Source organism: Palaemon carinicauda, chromosome 22, assembly GCF_036898095.1.
Source record: "Palaemon carinicauda isolate YSFRI2023 chromosome 22, ASM3689809v2, whole genome shotgun sequence".
Lineage (NCBI taxonomy): Eukaryota > Metazoa > Arthropoda > Malacostraca > Decapoda > Palaemonidae > Palaemon > Palaemon carinicauda.
Window position 1 is genome coordinate 48,796,339 of NC_090746.1, and position 12,011 is coordinate 48,808,349.

At 45.0% G+C, this 12,011-nt stretch overlaps 1 protein-coding gene across 1 annotated transcript in view; it reads left to right on the forward strand.

Annotated features, from left to right (window-relative positions):
• The first annotated feature begins 1,040 nt into the window (after positions 1-1,040).
• Positions 1,041-12,011, forward strand: part of LOC137616433 (uncharacterized) — a 174,386-nt gene continuing 163,415 nt past the window's right edge. The window contains exon 1 of the mRNA XM_068346180.1: positions 1,041-1,189. The gene's annotated coding sequence lies outside the window, so the exon portion shown is untranslated. The remainder of the gene's footprint in view (positions 1,190-12,011) is intronic.

Below are 12,011 nucleotides of genomic sequence, written 5' to 3' on the forward strand. Positions count from 1 at the left end.
AATTTTCGTCCAGGTACTTTTTTTTTTTATAAACGCAATACTTCTTAGGACTTAGATGATAACCAGCACTTTTTATTACATTATTTATTTGGGAATTTAGAGACCGGTTACAGTCAAGAAATACACTTAGATCTCGAACTTTACTAGATATCAGCACCGAGTCATTATTTATGTTCATTTGAATGTCACCTAAGTTTGTCACGCTGTTTCTCTTGCCTACCACCATGAATTCAGTTTTGTTCTCATTTAATTTTAGTTGTTTAAATGACACCCATTTTCTAACACTATCAAGGATTCGGTTTAGAGTTCCGATAGTGTCATGTATATCATTTATGGAGAAGTAATATTGTGTGTCATCTGCAAATAGCTTAAACTTCACGCAATGCCTTTGTAGAATCGTCGAAGTTAAAACCATTGGCGAACCATTTATACTTGGTGCCAAGCTGCCAGCGTCTATGCTAAAAGAATGGCGAACCAATAGATGTACGGTAGACTTCCACGACTAAATATTCTTTGAAAAAAGACCCAGCACAATATGTACTTTTCCATTCTAACAAGTTCATGATCGATGTTACAGAAAACTATTCAAGTGACCACAATTTTACGTTCATTCTCAGAAGTATTGAATGAACCCATACGGTGTTTCCTTATGTTTTACAGTATTTAGGCCCTATCCATAAGTTTAAGTCACTTAGGCTGTCTGATTTCATTACCAGTTTGATTTTTTTTTTTACATAAACCTACCCATGTCAGGTAATCAAAGCTATATAATAAGAAATGTACTTGTGCTGTAAACAATATATATTACTTACCACTCTTATGGTTAAATGGTTTGAACTCTTCTCAACGAAAAATAATATTTAAAATACACTAAAAAGAATATACATAAACGTTATATCAATCGAAAAATAGTTACATATGCTTTTTAATTTTTAAAGTTTTATCTTAATGCGTCCTTATCAGTTTCGTGTTCAATAATACATAATTTTACAAAACAAAAGTATATTAGACAAAGCAAACAGTCTTCTGGTTCTCATATTGGTTTGTTTATAATTTCTTCTTCCTACTTAGGTAAAGTCCAACGCTGCGTTGTTTACTTTGTAAATATTCCAAATATTTCATATACAGTAAACCAGAAGATAATAATATATTAACTATCCTGTGAATCCTTATTTCAGAAGGAGAAAGTGTAAGTGTAAATAATAATTGTTGTAAAGCATTGTGTAGGATTGAACAAGGAAATAGCTTAGAAACTACCGTATGATGCACCCGCCAAATCTAATAAGTTAAAAATGTAACTCTGTATTGTTTTAAGATTACTTGATGATTTGATCAAACTTATAATTTTAGAATGGCTTGGTCTCTTTGTGTGTATGATGTATAGACTTAAAGGACTTGTAAATCTGATTAGACTGGAAATTTGTCATAGAGTAGTTGAGGAGAAATCCACGCCATAATGTAGCTAGGCTGCGGCATTTCTTTAGAATTTAGGACATTTCTTGAGAATTTAGCAGGGATAATAGTATGATGCTTTAGTTTCTCGGCCCTTACGCGAACTTTAGAGAAGAAAAGGCTTTTTGTACTATTATATACCGTTTCCCCAGTGTGTTTTCATCACCCAAAACCCCGAGTTCCCACTGGGGGTCCCCCATTATCGGTGGATATAGATATATATATATATATATATATATATATATATATATATATATATATATATATATATATGTATATATATATATACATGTATATATATATATATATATATATATATGTATATATATATATATTTCTGAAATTATTCAATTGTGACAGGAACGAGTGTCATTTTCGAAGAAAACGGACCTTTCTCTATAGGTTAAAAGTAGGGTATTATTTTACTGTATTACACCCGTTGTTTTTCAGTGGCTCTTATGTTTTCCTCAAGTCATGACTCACACGAACTGTATATTCTACCCTCTGGTTTTGGAGTTTCAAAAGTATGTGCTGTGATAAATTTTTCTCACTGGAATCCATCATATACCACTATATAAGGGTGGGGGAAAGCGAGTGGTCTGTAGTTCGTGTGAGTCATGGGGAACCAGGGTTAATGACTTGAGGAAAACATAAGAGCCTGTGAAAAATAGGGGGTGTTATTATAATCATGGACGGTAAAAGCTTTTCTAGTAAAAGTAAGGTGTTTCCTTTAGAAAAACGTCCTCTTTCTTCAGAAATGACACTTATTTTCACTGCAATTTAAGAAATTATCCAACAATAATCAGTGAGGTTAGCTAGGCATGTACCGCTTGCCAGTATATAGGAGCTTGATGTTTTACTTTTTCTGCGAGTGCACGGAGGAGCAAAAACCATTAAATTCCTAAAAAATATCCCCATTCTTATATTGTATTATGCGTTTTTGGTTTATTTGCTGTTGGAATAAAGATCAAATTCAGTGATAGTACATTATTTCTTATGGGGAAAACTATTTTTTCTGTTCAAAATATAGCTCCATCTTTAACTGTAATTTTACTAAACAAGGATATATATATATATATATATCATATCTTCAGCACACCAACCCAACATAACATAGGGGTACTGGGTCCGCCTTCCCACGTAACAGAGGGGCGAACCTTTATATCTTCCCTCCTGTTTCCTTACATGACTGACGGTGCTGTATTACATACCGGTATTAAACAATAAATGAAATAGTGTATTATGTAAGTCCCACTTTTCTGAAATACAGTTTCACCATTGGTAGATTGCATTCTGCTGAAACACTAATTATATACAGTACATGGCAGCAATATAGTAAAATGATAGAGTGCATGTATATGATAATTATAGATGATGGAAATGGATTGAATTCCCACAAACACTTTGTACAGACATTGCATTGAGTATTTGAGAGGATGTTGTGAAAAGGAATTGAAGTACTGTAAAGAAATACCCAGGAAATTTTGGATAGAAATTTTGTAAGTTGTACTGTAATTGCTGTAGGCAATAGGTAATGATTAACTCAGAGAAAAAAAAAACAGAAAATACTATGCATGCCTGAAATTCAAGGTTTTGTGTCCCATGACATGGTTGATCATGATTCCATTGCTGCTCTCCTTTGGTAAACATTTGCAATCACAGTAGGACTGACTGCGACTCACAATTAGTAGTGCTTGAAAGGGGAGTGACTTCCTGGTCATCTGATTGTGCATATTCTGCTGCACGATAAGTGGTATATGCTCTCAACCTCTCTATATGAAAAAGTAGAACCAGCTAGCCTAAGGGGTTTAGTAGGTGAGATTCTTTTCATTATCAGATTGTGGCCTAATGTCGTTGGCAAGCTTCTGACCCTTGTGGTCCACATACTGGAGAACATTCTCGGTTGCTAACCTTTCCCACCTGATTTAATAGTCCTGTGTCTGCAGAACCAATACTCTCCTAATTCGAGACTCATTTTCATGAAGTCGTTGAGCTCATTTGGGAAAAAAATACTCTTGGGGAAACAACAAGTCTGCTTTTGGGCAGTCTACCTCCTCTGCAGAAAGAAACATCAGATCATCCTTGGGAGGCTTTGTTATCTAGCATGCTCTAATCTCTAGACATGAGATTTTGCTTTTCTATAGTTACAGTTTGAAGCTTCTCTCTGCCCCTCTGACACACCAGCAAAATACCCAAGAAGATTCACTAACTTGCTTCCTGTGGATAGACCTTTCTACCAATTGATTAACAACCCTAGCATGGAGGAACCTCACCTACAGCGTACTTCTCCCTCTACTCCCTGTCAACACAATGTTCTTGAACGGCTGCCTCTTGTCAAGGTCTGACAAGTCTTTATTGTCAACCAAAAACCCACTGTACCAGACCACTGATTGATCCATGAAGAGACTTGAAGAGTGCCCATCGCCGTTATATCCATATTCACGGCCTCTGTCACTGTAAATGTGACATGCTTTGTCTGTAGATGACCTGATATGACACCTGGAGTGAGGGAGGAAACTGGGGGATTGAAAGGTAAGGGAGAGGGAGGAGAAAGAAAAGACTGGAGGAATCAACCTAGGGTTATACCTTGGCTAGTAATAGTAATAATAGAGAATCCTTCTTCACAGAGACCTGCATTAACCTTTTCTGGGGCTTCCAAGTCCAGAATTAACCATGGAAATTCTTGACATGGTCTGGTGTGGAGAAGAGCAAGGGGCCTCCTGGAGACCGTTTACTCAGAGCATGCAGTCCAACACCTGTAAAAACGTGGAGTTGCGCTCTTGGTGTCAGGGGGCCATATGTCCAGCCAGATGAGGGCGGGCACGGTCAGAAGCGTCCGAGTCTTGGGGAAAGGTAACATCTTCCCTCTCTGACAACATACCCAGCTGGTGTAGGGAGGGTTCGAGGTCTCACACTCCTCTCTCCTTAGAGGGGATTGAGGACGAGAGGGGCTGGTGGCATTACCCCCTTCTAGGATCAGATCTGGATGCCGACTCTAAAACTCCTTGGGAAGGTCAAGATTCCTTTTCAGGGATGCAGGGAGCCTTGTTCTTCAAATTTGACTGAAAATTCTTAGTTTTCACTGAGGCATAAGTTGAAAGGGGTGTTAGGTGGTAACCTCCTATTTTCTTCAGCGTTAGGAGACTCGGGATCTGAACAGAGTCTGTGCCATTCTGAAGGAGACTGGAGACGTTTCCTACGGGGAACTCTTTGTCTACCGAGGAGAGAGGGAGAGAGAAATTCGATTGAAGATAACCGGTAGTTATTGATGTTAGTCACTACCCTCACAATGGGATTGAGGACGAGGGTTACCCAGATGAGTGACTTTATGCTGACGGTCACGTTTGTTGGGTATTGAGATCTATGGGCATAATCTCTAGATCCAGATCAAGATTGAGGGCATCTGGTCTAGCTTTTCCAGGTGTAATTTCTCTTCTAGGGGCGCGCCTTAGATCACGTGGAGCTCGCAAAGGTGAAACACATATGAGTAGCGCTTGCATGAATGAGACATGTTTGGTTTGAGTGTGCAATGGTGAGGCGCGTCTGGGTGATGCGTGGGAGGTTGAGATGCGTCTGGGTTGTGCGCAAGGTGTTGAGGCACATATGTGTGGCACTCAATGTGGTGAGACGTATCTGGTTGGTGCATTTGAATGAGGTGCACACATGGTAACTCCCATTCCCAGTCTCTCAGAGGGTGAGTGCTCGCAAGTGATGCTTGTGAGAGTATAGTGTGCGCTACTACCACAAGCTAAGGAGAGAGGGGTTGTTCAGTGGGAACAGGTCAATTGGTCTGTGTATGCGCTCAGGAGGGTCATCGTGCTCAGAAGAGTTGGTGCGCACAGATGTGTTCACGCATCTATGCTTGCTTGCATGTTGGGAGACATGTTGCATAGCAACACTGAAATCCATACGAGAAGCAAGCTTCTCTAATACAGGCAGTGCACATGCCCGAGAAGGAGAGACTATCTTCTCTGCCCTCGAATGAAACAAAGCGAAGGTGTCCGGCATACGCCACCCACTGGAAGGGTGACCACTCCCAACGCTCATCAGGAGATTTTTGTTTGCAGAAGTGTCCTCTGTAAGTAGTAATGTGCAAAAGGTTTGGTTCCTTCTTAGAACTCCTGAAGATGCCATAATGTCCTTATACCCCCAGGCAAGTTTGCGTATCCACAGGCATCCCCTCAGTAAAAACTTGCTAACCTGCTGGAAAGAGAAAAGAAAAAAGATTGTGTGCTAAAAATTCTACAGGCAGTGGAAGAACGTCTGTTCTCACTGACAGCTGCTATCAAAGCGAGTGCTCAGTGAGCAAGCAGGGGAACTGGGCTAAGCTGCTCCAGCCCTACTTGCCGCCTATTTACACTCGCCATAAAAGTTTAATTCGTATTCTCCAGTGTTGCTGTTATTCTGTCCAATGTTAAGGACGAGGGTTTGCATTTGTGCTGGAGGAAAGAAGTGCTAAAAAACAAAAATGTAGGGTTCTATAATATATAACCAATTACAGTATTGTACTACACTTCAAATGATTGTAACTCAACTCATGTAATCACAAGAAAGGAGAAAAGTTTAGTAATAGTATGTGTTGCCATCTAAACTGATAGTGGGACCTAGGTTTATGAGTATAATTCATTTTGGGAGCGAGCTCGTATTCTAAAATAGTTTTTCCCATAAGAAATGAAGGAATTTGCATGATGCATTCCACAAGTCCATAAATGTACATACAGTCATTCTTGAAAGTTTTCATAAAATTTAATGAACAAATTATAACCTATAACATTAGAAATTAATGAAAATTAATGATTCACAATAAAAAAAAGAAACATGCAAATTAACTCGCACTTTACTTTTGAGGGAAGTTGTACAGTAGTTGGCATGTAGGAGAGGAGGGGGGGGGGGGGTTACTAGTTGGGGAGACTTCTTCCACGAACATTTCTTGTAAAATATCAGGTGTTTGCTCTCGTGTACAACGGTCACTGTCACCAACTGTATCACTTAATTTATGCTTTATGGTCACTTACTCATTTTTTTTTTTTTTTACACATTCAAACTTGACAAGAAACCTATCAATAGACAATTATTACTGTCCCTCCAAAATAATGAAATGAAAATGTGGTAAAAATTTTGCAAATAAGGCACATCGGAACCACAAGACCGATTTCATATTAGTCTTGTTAGTACTTGTCCACAAAAAAATACGCATATGGAGGGTGTTAAATATTTTTTTCGCAAACCAATACAATGCTTGTAAATAGATTTGCTCGTATTATGTCACTCTTAAACCAAGGTACTACTGTATACTATATTAGAATAGCAGTAATGGAAAGGCAAAGTGACAAAAGGATTGAACTTCACTGATAAACCAAAGTAATAAAAAAAGGTTACTGTACTGTATAAACTTTGTAGACTCGGTACTGTACATATGTTTACACTCTATACCATTAAGAATTGTTTTTAAGAGAAATAAGCATATCATGAAAGAATGATTCAACAAAACACTAAGAAATGGTTATACAGAAACTCTGATATGGTTGATAGCAGTAAATGACTGTTTTTAAACACAAGACTTACCCGGTAGTTTTATATATAGCTTACGTCCCCGACGTCAACGGCAGAAAATTTGAATCTCGCGCCAACCGTCAGTTGGATAGCCAGGTGTACCACCCCTGCACCCTAGCGAGGTACCTGGGAACCATTCCAGTGACCCGCATATATTCCCTATGTGAATTCTACTCCGTCATTACTGATCGTTTTTTTGGTGAAGTACAAATATTTGGTTATTGACTCCCGCTTGTTATTGATCTCGCTTTGGATATTTCTTGATTTTGATTGGATTTGAAGATTTTTGACCTTTGCTTTCTGAATTCTCTTTAAAATTTCAAAATGGCCAACCCCCCCTATAACTTTTAGTTGTTCCGTAACTGGAATATAAACCACGCTATTTACATGGGGTAATTACTTCGGCGTAGCTGAACGACGAGCCATAAGAATTTTAACGAGGGTTTACTACCCCTCCGCTAGTTAGCAGGGGGTAGGGAGGGGTAGCCTGCTACCCCTCCCCCTCACACACACCGGTGAAAGGCTCACTTTACTTTTGGCTCGGATGGCGATCGGAAGTCTCTGCTCCCATCCTCACTTGACGGCCATTATTGTTTTGTCTTTTAACTTACCTTATATATTTAAACATTATTGATGTTTATATATATTTTTGTGTATAGAAAATAGTAAGTTTCCTTTGCTTTCGGTGTTGTGCGGTGTGTGTTGTGTACGTCTACGAAAGTATCGCCGGCTTAGCCAGGCCACCACGATTCTCTTCTTGATCACGGCCGTTCACTCCTAGGCCACCATGGTTGCCTTCGTGGAGCCCAGCCCCTCTCTTGAGGTCGTTCACCTCATACTCCGTACTACGCCTACGATAGCTTCTCTGGACCGAGTCGCTATTTCGTTTTATTTGTCTCAATTATTTTTATGAATATAATTGTTTTTAACTTTTCTTCTCGGGGCTCACGTCCCTTCGGGGTCGGTGATCCTTGGAACATTCAAAGTCAGTTGCCTAATTATAATGTTATAATTCTGTTTTTGTTAAGTTTTTCGTCCCCCCCCCTCACCCGGGCATGCTGGGTGGGGGAGGGGGGCGCATACCTTCTTTCGTTCTTATGTTTTTCTTTCCCTCGGGGTTTCTCTTCGGAATTTCACCCGGGGGAATTTCTGTTAAATAATTATTCTTTTTTATTTTCCAGTGTACGATGCTGTTTCTTCGTGCCTGTTGTGTGCTTTCGAAGCAGAGCTGTCCTGTTTATGCCTGGGGAGTCGGCTGTCGCCGCCGTCTCTCGAGGCCATCGTCAGGGGGCATTCCCTTCTCTTAGAAGTTCCCCCGTGACTACTGCCAGCTCTTCAGTGCATCCTAGAACGATAAGGAGGTTCGCCTCCAGGGTAGTTAGTTAACTTCCCTTTTTACTTTTCCCTGGTCCTTAGGCGGTTATGCTCTTGGGGCTGAGCTGCCGCCCTTGTGACTTGCTCAAGGGGCTGAGCGGTTGCAAGGCTGGACCATGGTACTAGCGACTATGCTCTCGGGGCTGAGCGGTCGCTTCTGTAGCTACGCTCAAGGGGCTGAGCAGCTGCAAGATCAGTCTGGACCTCTCTCGTTTGCGAGGGAGGCCTCACTAAGGGCTCCTCTTTGGAGGATTGCTCCTTTTGTCTCTTCTACGAAGTGTCTCCTCCCGTTCGCGTGAGAGGACACTCACAGAGACTCCTCTTCGGAGGATTGCTTCTGTTTACGTCAGCTGATCTCACGGCCTTTCGGGCTCCATCACCAGTCTCTTCTACGAAGTGCTCACCTCTCTCGTTCGCGAGAGAGGCCACTCATAGAGACTCCTCTTCGGAGGATTGTTCCTGTTGACAAAAGCTTGCTGTTCAGTCACTAGCACTTCGGTGTTTAGTGACAGGGAAACTTCGGTTTCTCTTTTTCCCTGACCCTTCGGGGTCCCGGAACTTTAATTACGCAGTTCCCTCGGGCTCTCGTAACTTTAGTCACTTCTACGCTTCGGTGATTAGTGACGTAGAAACTTTGGTTTCTCATTGCGCTGACCCTTCGGGGTCTTGCAACTAATCCCCTCGGGGCCTCGCTACTCAGGCTACGTTAGACCTTTGGTCTCTCGTGCCCTCAGTGTACTTGCTGCCTGCTGTATCCGTTCCTGACTGCTGACGCGCCTTGGGCGCCCACGCTCCCGTTACCTAACGGGCTCCTCCCTTCGGGGCAGGAGAGACTTTCTCACACCTTGAGTAAGTCCCTTAAGTGCCAGGTATCCCCTGCGCGCCAATGTTCCCTTGCGCGCTAGCGCTCGACTGATGTTCCTGCTGTTCCTGAGACTACCTTCCAGAGACACCCTGTTCCAGTATTTCAATTAGGCTGCTACCAACGTTCCCTGCGCATTTGCGCACATCGTTGGGGTTCCTGAGATAGCGCACGGGCGCTCACCAGCGGTTCAGCCTACGGTGTCTCTAAGTCTCTTCTACGAAGAACACCTCTCCCGTTCGTGGGAAAGGTATCTCACAGAGACCACTCCTCGAGGTATTTAGCAGTACTTCAGTTGATCGTCGGCACTGAAGCAGACCTCCTGGTCCTCTTCAGGGGATGCCCTCCCTTTTAGGGAGACATCCCAGTTCCTGATCTCCGACGATCTTCTGTTGCACAGGGGCCTACGATTCTCACTCGCGTGTAAGCGCTGAAGATCGCCTGCGCGCGGGATGGCTTCCCGCGCGCGATCTTCAAGGCCCTTCCGCGGTTTTTCCACTCACGATCGTCGAGGATCATTAGCCGACGATCTTCTGATACGCGCTAACGCGTAAGCACTGAAGATCGCCCGCGATCTTCAAGGCCCTTCCGCGCGTGGAAAAACCGCGCGCGATCGTCGAAGATCGTTAGCCGACGATCTTCATGACGAGCGTAAGCGCCGAAGATTGTCCCGTGTGCGATTTTCGAGGCGCGATCAGCGACGGCTGTTAGCCGGCGTTCTTCGGATCCGGCGCTAGGCGCGCAAGTGCTGACAATCTTAGTGCAAGTAAGCGCCGAAGATCGTTCTGTGCGTGGGATGGTTTTCCGCGAGCGACCATTGAGGCTCACGCGATCATCGCGGATCATCCGTGCGCGGTTTCTCGCTCGTCTTCGGGTGTTTTTTTCGCTCGTCCACAGGTGGGATGGCTGCCCACGCGCGGTCATCACGGATCGTCCGCGCGCAGTTTCCCGCGCGCAATCGTCGTAGATCGTCCGCACGCGGGTATCGAGGTTTCCCGCGCGCGATCGCCCACTATCTTCTCTCGCTTAGTATCTTCTCTCACGCGCGAGCGCCGACAATCTTCGCACACGCGTGAGCGCCAAAGATCGTCCGTGCTCGCGCGAATCGCCGACGATCGTCTTGCATAGTTGGAGATCGTATGCGTGTGGGCACCAATGTTTTCCCGCTCACTGTCTCCGACGATCCTCTCTTGCGCTAGCGCCGACGATCTTTGTACACGCGTAGGCGCCGAAGATCGTCAGCGTTATTTCTTCCGCGCGTGGGATGTTTCCCACACGCAATCGTCGACGGCGCAAGCACCAGCGATCTTTTGTCGCCGAGATCGTTCGCGCGTGGGATGGTTTCCTTTGCCATCGCCCACGATCTTTCATGTGCAAGCACCAGCGATCTTCATACGCGCGGAAGCGCGGGGATCGTTCATGCGGGCGCCGATACGCTCACGCGGGTACGCGTGCATGCGGTTGCGGTTATACTGCTACGCATGTTTTATTCACGCGCTACCCAGATCTGTGCTTTTCGCGCGATCACTAGCGTGATCGGCGCACCGTTCTCCGACACGATCGCGCCCTGATTACATCAGGGCTTATGGCGGTCAGGCCACCTTCGCGTTTCCCTCCCCGCAGTGCAGAGCAGCGCCCTCTCCGGAGGGGGGGGAGGTTTCCGGACAGGTCAAATGTTTCTTCTTCCTTCATTGCAGATTCTCTACGGGCGAACCCTCATGTGTCATCTCCTCCAGGGGATCGAACGATCCTCTTCCCTCCAGAGGGACTCCCTGTCAGCGCGAGGGTCGGTCGGCATCCCTGGTGGGACGCCGTTGTCAGAGCGCTCATGCAGGTGATGAGCCTGTGGCTTCTGACTGGGGTCACTAATCAGTAGCAACTTCCTCTCCCCCTGAAGAGGGTGAGAGGAATCCCTGGCATGGTATCTCCTCCAAGGACCATCCTGTCCCTTCGCGAGTCCTTACGCAGGCGATGAGCCCTTCTCAGACTTCTTCTCCCCTCCCCTGGGGATGAGCATTACCCATCCCTAGGAGGGTCGGAAGACCCGGTCCTCTTCCCCATCACTCCATAGGGAGAATTCCCCCTCTTCCTGAGAAATCTTCTCGTGCGGAGGGGGTGAATGCCTTACTTCCTTCATCGCTGGGATCCTGTTTCCCTCCTAGGAGGGATCCTAAGGCCTAGTCTTCCGCAAGGACCCGACAGGACCCAGATGGACCCTTGGGGTTATGTCTACGAGTCTCTCCAGGAAGAGCCTCCGGGGATGAGAGACCTCGCTGCCAGTCCATCAGGAGGAGAAGCTCCAGGGGTCGGAACTTGCGTTCTGGCAGGTTCTGACCCTCAGGAGATATCTCAAGGGGACCCCAGATTCAGAGATTCCTCTTCGGTAAGGGAAGGATACGGTCCGGGACCGAATCTACTCGCCCAAGGGCTCCCTTGGACCAGTGCTGCTTGCCCTGATCTCAGGGAATGAAGAGCGCCAGAGACTAGGCCGAGGGCCAGCTCTCCGAGCTTGTCTCCTTCAACAGTCCCGGTCGGTATCGAGCCCCTCCCTCCTCCCTGGGTAGGGATCGGTGAGGGGACGGGCCTTCCCGGCAGAAGTCCAGTCCATGTGGGAGATACGCTCCCTCCAAGAGGTGGCTAACGGGTTCCGAGGCCTCCTTAATCGTCTCCTTCCCTTCTCGACTCTGTACAGAGTTGTCAAACAGTCTCCGTTCAGCATGGCGACAGCAGACGCGGTCAGTCTTGCGGTGAGACCACAAGACTTCACGTT